The sequence below is a fragment of the Centruroides sculpturatus genome, unplaced genomic scaffold (genome assembly GCF_000671375.1).
Source record: "Centruroides sculpturatus isolate CEXI.00-Female unplaced genomic scaffold, Cexi_2.0 scaffold430, whole genome shotgun sequence".
In the NCBI taxonomy this organism is placed as follows: Eukaryota; Metazoa; Arthropoda; class Arachnida; order Scorpiones; family Buthidae; genus Centruroides; species Centruroides sculpturatus.
The window spans coordinates 269,920-277,429 of record NW_019384725.1 but is presented as its reverse complement, the minus strand read 5'-3'; the positions used below and the strand labels follow the sequence as shown (position 1 = coordinate 277,429).

General features: G+C 28.7%; 1 protein-coding gene across 2 annotated transcripts in view; it reads left to right on the top strand.

Annotated features, from left to right (window-relative positions):
• The window catches only part of LOC111628109 (calsyntenin-1-like), a 104,293-nt gene that overhangs the window by 58,281 nt on the left and 38,502 nt on the right, over positions 1–7,510 (top strand). Inside the window, exon 1 of one of the 2 annotated variants that reach the window (XM_023371832.1) lies at positions 3,663–3,847. The exons of the other annotated variant lie outside the window; for it this stretch is intronic. The gene's annotated coding sequence lies outside the window, so the exon portion shown is untranslated. Of the gene's footprint in view, positions 1–3,662; positions 3,848–7,510 lie in introns of those variants that run through there. 2 annotated transcript variants of the gene reach the window in all.

Sequence of the window (7,510 nt, the reverse complement as noted above, 5' to 3'; positions counted from 1 at the left end):
AACTCAAATCAATCTATTTCTAACTTAATTCTATTCCCCTTTGGAATTCGACAAAATCAAAGAATTAACTTATAAACAATAATTCTTATAAATTAAAGATCCTAATCGTCACCTCAATATACTAGGAACCTATTTCCTCAAACTCTCAAGACTTTCTATAATCGTCGATCCATAAATCAAATAACTTCAAAATCGCCTTGGAACTATTTGATCCTATCGGACACCTCTCTCGTTCACTGCTATGAAGCTCACCAAAGCTCGTTGCTATCAGGAGTTCACCTCGTTCATCTTCACTTGAGACTCGGGATTTATAGTGTGAGGTGACGTCACAATTCTGAATGAGATCACTCTCCTCATTTACATACTTAACGCTAACAATAAACTTTTTTCGTTTCTCTGGCAGCCTATTTACGACAATTACTCGTTAACCTTTTACATTATTCTTTTTCACAATTTTCGGGACGTTTTTATTCTTTAAGGTTTAGTGAGTCCCTAATTCGTGCTTGTGGGGTCTCCCCTCCCTTTTCTCGGTGCGGACTTACTTTTTTCCGCTCGGGAAGCGCAAGTGTGCGCGAGTTTTTCTACGGCGCTTTTCTTTCGTCAGTGAATTGGTTTTTCTTCTATTTTTAAGTTACTAAGGTGAATGGTGAGGAAACCTTCGTCCTAACAAAACATAAGCCCTAAACAAAAATAGAATAATAAGCAAAATAAAAATAAATAAAAATAACGTTCGGACTTGGTTCCTTACAAGTTTACATCATATTGTGTAATGTAAACATCAATATAATGTAAACAATATGTCCACTGTTGTCTGTCTATTTGTCTGTCCATCCTTCATTAATCTCAAGAACAGAATTATATAAAAATTGAGACTAGATATGGAAAAATCAAATTTATTTAATCATTTATATGTCTAGTAGCCTAAAATTAATGAATTACAATCATATAATTTTTATCAAATTACATAATTACAAAATTACATAATACAAGGTTAAAACATATTTATTCTTGCCGGTAGACAAGCACAAAATATGTTTTAAGCAGTTTTCAAGGGTGCCAAGTTTGAATATTTGGTCTGTTTTTTGCAAAATTTGATTGGTTGGCAGATTATTATTTGATATTTGACTGTGAAGGTTACAGTTTCTTAGAGTTAACATTAGGAAAAAATACGATATCTGAAAAAATTTAAGACATATTTTTAATTGGTGTCTACTTGACCAATGAAATTATGCCATTTTGTGTACTGTTGAAGTATGGCAATAAACATGACAGTGGTAGGTTGAAATAATCAAACTATGTGGTTTTCATTTTAATGTTTGTTATAGTATAGTATTTGATTTATATAACTACGAAGGTTATCTTAGGTAAGGATTTATCACACTAAGTGACCAATCTAACACATTTTAAAAATTCTTTATTCCTCTACTGTACACAATTTAAAGAATTTTTAAATTGTGTCATTAGATTGGTCACTTGGTGCAATAAACACTTAAGTAAGATAACTTTTGTAGTTATATAAAACAAATACTATAATATAATATAATAGAAGGGTTGGAAATATGAAATAATCTATTAAATTATTTTGTGCTTCTAATCTTAATCTGTGGTGTTATTTTTTGCTCGGGTAATGCCAGGCTCATTTTCTAGTTAATATACATTTAATATGATATTGAATATATTAATTGTTCAAGTAATAGTAGCTCAGTTTTTAAAAACATTATGAATTTTTTGATGTTATTTATAGTTTTGATTTGTATGATAATTTTTCTTTATTACTGTTATTTTTTATTCATTAATGATCAAAAAACAGCAACTGAGAAATGATAAGTGCCATTCAAGTATCAAAACACAATAGCATGCCTATCTCATTTACAATTTAAAAATCAAGATGAAAATCCATGCTTGTGAGGATAGAGGATATAAGAAAGTCTTAAAATTGTTTACGTATGAGAGAGGAAGTTTTAGTCAATATTTTTGAACTTTAGATTTTGTGTGTGTTCTGAGATGTGTTGTTGATGTTAAGTATGTAAAACAAATCAAATCTGCAAAATAAATTCTACAATCTAGTCCAGGCCATTCATGAACTACATAAATGACTTGGTGATTTGTAGTCAAAAGAAACATAAATAAAAATATATAAAATCTATTATAAATATTCAGATGGAATATGCATAAACATTGTTGACTAAAACAATGATTAACTTATATTTGATAATAAATATCAGTTTTTTTTATTTTTAGTACTTTAGTTTTGCTTTTTTTTATATTATTATTATAAATTAAAAGTATTGATGTCCTTATTACGTGGAATTGACATTACAAAATAGATTGTTTGTTTCATATTCATATAAAAATAGATTGTATTTTGTAATACTTTATTTCTTATTGTAATTAACATAAAAAAGGTAATGAATACAGTCTTATGTAAAATAGGATGGTCAAAACAATACCTACAGTTGCTTACAGAAAGAGGAGAGAAGTCAAAGATGACAGAAATTATATGCCCAAGTGAGAAATAAGCATTACAGATTGTGTAGATGATATTGTTGAGAGTATAAGTAATTGGTATCATGAATGTTTCAAACAGAAACACAAAAAGATAAGTCATTTAATGATGTGAAAGAATCTAGAAAATTCAATCTATTTCTGAATAAAACATTTAAGTCATATTAACTTCATTAAATTCAGTATTCCTAACAAATTAATATTTTATCACATTATAGAATTATTTATTAGAATTTTTAAANAGACCATCATCAGAAGTTTTTTAATAATAAATTATAGAACATTTGACTATTATTTAAAAATTTGGAATTTTTATCAAATTTTGTTTTAATGTTATTGTATTGTCAGATATTTTGATGCATTTATAAACATCTTGAAGCCTGATATTTTAGTATAGTAATATGTTAAATGATTGCCAGATTAAATCAGGCTACTTTCCACTATTATTTTTAATTAAATTCCTATGCCTACCTCTAGTACCAAATTATTTAGAATTTAATTAAAAATAATAGCAGTGAAATAGCCTGATTTAATGTGGCAATTGTTTGACATATTTTGGTGCATTATTCTTTTGTGTTTATATACCTAGTTGCAATGTTATCATGATACGTAATATTTTAGTTATTGGTCAATGTTCTTATTTTCAAATTTTTAAAAAACAGTCATGTCTTCTATAATTTGTCATTGAAGAACTCTTGATGATGGTCTATAAACTAGGTAAAAACACTTGAGTTGAAATTATATTAAGTTATTTAAATAGAAAATAATTAAATTTATGTAATATTGCTACTAATTATTTGGCCATTTCTTGATAAATTTAATAATTATAATTAAATTAATATTTAATTAATAATTAATTTATAAGATTCTGGAAGAAAAGAATTGGCCTGAGGTGGGACTCTAACCCATAACTCCCACTTGCTAATATGTTGCCAGTTACACTACCCGGACCTCTGTCCGATCTTTGCTTCCAGAACTATTAATTTAGAAATATCCATACTGGTTACTCAGTACCAGTGGGGATGACTCCAACACACACAGCCTGTAACTAGCAATTATTTGGCATTAAACTAAAAATTGGGTTATTGGATATTTACATTTAAATTTATACATATGAAGATTCCTAAAATAGTGAATGAAATATTATTTGATTTTCAGCTGAAGTTTGTAATTTCCTGATAACTAATAAGCATCATGGAGATGTACCATTTGTTGCTGAAATTACAAATAAAGAAGAAGGAGAAGTTGTTCTTGTTGCAAAAAGGGAATTGAATTGTGAAAAAAGGAAAACATATAAATTTGATATTGCTGCTGTTGGATGTGATGGTCAAATATCAGAAAAGTATGTATAAAAATTTATTAAAATTTTTAAAAATATTTAATTATAAGAAACTTTTATTCTTTTAATTATATACAGTTATCATAAAATAGATTTTTTGATTATAAATAGTCAGAAATTAGAAAATGTAAAAATATGTATTTTATATGTAATTTTCTCAGATTTGTTGATGTCTCTCAAAATATGACACACAAAATCCAGACCATGTAGAACTTTGTACTGTACATAAATTTCTGAAATGTTGCACTCATTGAACAATTTGAATCCCATATATTTGAACTTGAAACCTGAATGGAATTCAAGTTCAAATCTATTTTGGGTATATCTTCTGAGTTAATCAGTATTTGATAATATGCCTGGGTCAAACCAGGGTTGAAAAAATATATTTTTTTTTCTTTGAGATTCATTCTATGTGTAACCATGTATGTGTGAGATCAAGTAATGCTCAGAAATTGTAATGACATTTAGATGTCTATAATTGTCACAAGGATGCCAATCCCAATTACTTTTATGGATCATGTGTAGTGAGCTGCTCCACTGGATGTCAAGTTAGCCAACATATATTCAAATTCTAGTCTATATTTTCCTTTTGTCTGGCAGAAGCCTACAAGGTTTTCTGATATTAACAGCCCTCTCATCTATATAAAAGAGAAACATTGCATTTTGCTATTCCTGATCATAGGAATGGAGAAACAAGTTCTGAAACATCAAAAGATGGTGAAAAATCAAATTTGCTCAGACTAGTGCAATCAACACAGTGGAGCACAAGGCAGTTTTTCCACAGATATCATTAGACTAACTATAGTACAGGTATCCAACAATTGCTGGTTTCAGATGTCTGATGATGATTTCCTATAATTTGAGTCCTTAATAGGAGTTGTTTTGATTTAGTAAATTGATATATTAGGTGCTATCTCAGGACACCATATTTGTTCTTTAGTGGTGGTTTCGGAAGGATATTGCTTATTTAGTCTCTATCTTGCCCTCCATTGTGAGTCTGTTGTTGCAAATGTTGCCTTAATTTGGGCAAACCATAATATTGGGTTGGCCTTCCAAAATGGAGATATCCACATAGCTACCTGTGAGATCTCAATGAAAACATTCTCTCTAAGTGTCTGTTGCTAGGTGTGTTGTCTTCAATAGCATTTTGAAATAGTTTCTAACACATATTTTTCAAAAATGATGGATGTTGATAACCTGTGGAAATAAAAATTACCTTATTGCACTGTATTGATGAAGGTGTTCCTTTATTGTGTGATGAATATTCTATTATATCCAAGAGTTAGTTGATGATTTGACTGAGCTTTTAATAACAGTGATGAAAAAAAGACAGTCCATAATTTGACCTATTGTTAACTTTCAAATCACATTCAGTTCACTAATGTTGGTGGTGCTGGTTTCTTCCGTCTGCCAATGTCTTTGATACAGCAAAATAACATTCTAGTGACTCTAAAGAATTGTTTATTGAGAACAGAAACAGACTGTACAACACTACACATATATGACAATATGGGTGAAGAATCCCATGCACAAAACCATAATATATCATTGGAATTTTTTCAGCATCAGAATTTACTTAATAAGAGTAACATTGAATATCTACATATCACATATGGTTACAAATTATTAATTTGTTATTTACTAATATTAAATAAGAGACCATATTTTCCTTACTAATAAATTTTTTGTACAAAAATAAAACACTTAAAGATTCAGTTTAGTCATTAATGTTTTGATTATACAGCAAGTTCTCATTTAACATTGTTTTGTTGTAATGTTGTTGAAGAAAAATCAATCACATTTGTAATCATTTAAAATTATTGCTGTTGAATTTTCTTTATAAACAGTAAAATTGATTCTATAAGGTGGAGATTAAATGCTGAATGTTTGAAAATGAAAACTTCCTTTGAAACAAACTTGATTTCTCTTAAGTCATTTCTCTTAACATCACAATTTCCAAGAACTTATTGATGACATTAAGTAAGTATTTGCTTATATGTTACAAAAATTATTATTATGGAAGTAGAGATTATTCAAAATTTAAAAAAAATGTTATAATGACTACCAATTAGCTGATGTAACTGTATTATGGCAAAGAAATACGTATAATCGAAAATTATTATTTTAAAATAAAATTGTTAAAAAAACATTAATTTAATGGCAGGTTGACCATTACTAATCCAGCATCATTGGGACCTGTAGGGTGATTTTGCTGGATTACTGATGGTTAGGTTAGAATGGGTCAGCAACTTATGGCACACAGGACGATTTTCAGTGGCGCACTGATTGAATAGAAATGTAGTAAAAATTGTATTTTAATTATTAATTACACATTTAAATGGAAGTCATAGTTCAGTGAAAGCTGTGGTACATTAAAAACGAATCTCTTGTTTGTATATTTCTATTACAGTGTATGTGTTTACAGTCCATGTTGCCATCTATGTGCTATGCAAGTGCTTCACATGTAGGAACATAATTCAATTAAAAACTTAACTTCAAAATTATACATTGTTGAAGTCCATTATAACTGGACTAATTTTGATAACATATATAATAAACTTGGTAGAATCATGCTGGCACTCAGAATAACACTATAACTTACATTCAGCATAACACTGTGGAAAGGTTGCTGACCTCTAGGTTAGAATATACTTAACCCAACAGTTAACCATCTCATCCTACCTTTAAAATATTCTGTAAATCAGTACTAGTTGGTTAGAAACATTACATGAAAATTCTTGTCAAATTATTGTACATCTGACAACATTGAACACTCCTAAACAGTAATGGCAGGTTGGTATGCAAGTGGTAACACAGGAAATTTGAAATTATGCTAGTCAAAATTAGTGCCAGATTAGTGATGATATACTTGTATTATTTTTATTAAAAAACAAATCTATTTTTGTAATCAGAATACAATAGAATGTCAATTTCAATTTACTGATTTTCAAATATAAAATATATCTATAATGTTATTGCTTAGGAAATACATAAATTTCAAATTCCTGTATTTCCTAAGCAATATAATAATATATGTATATTATATTTACATCTGAAAATCAGTTTTTTATATAGGAAAAAGTGCATTCGTAGAAATCAATTAGCCTCTATAATTTTAAAATAATTCTGATAATTATATGATGATAATTACTATTAAAAATAAAATAGGTACTGTAAATAAAAGTCTTATGAATACAAAATTTTGAATTATTTTAGATTACAGTCAACCCCCCTATAACACAGTAGATATGTTCCTGTTTTTATGAATCCAGCTTCTAGGAGTCCAGCCAATCACAGTCTGGCATGTGTGCAGTTTACGGACTACGGCTGTTTGAAAGGTTTCTTCCATAAAATTAATCGATTCTAGACCAATTCGACTCAACATTTCCAAAATACGTATAATTTTTTGGGAATAATCCATATAAACTATGCTATAAACAAAAAATTGTAGGATTACTTACCGAGCGTGCACGTTCGACTACGCTGTTGCTTAAGCTTGTTTTCGTTGTGGAGATTGTCATTGAATGGTGCTCACGTGCTTCCTGATAAATTATTTTTTTGCGAAAAATTCGCTAAACTTTGGAGACATCATTAATATAAATATAATTTTTATGGACGTTAAATAATAAATGGTTTTTAGTAGGTCCGCTGCTCGTTTAAACTCAA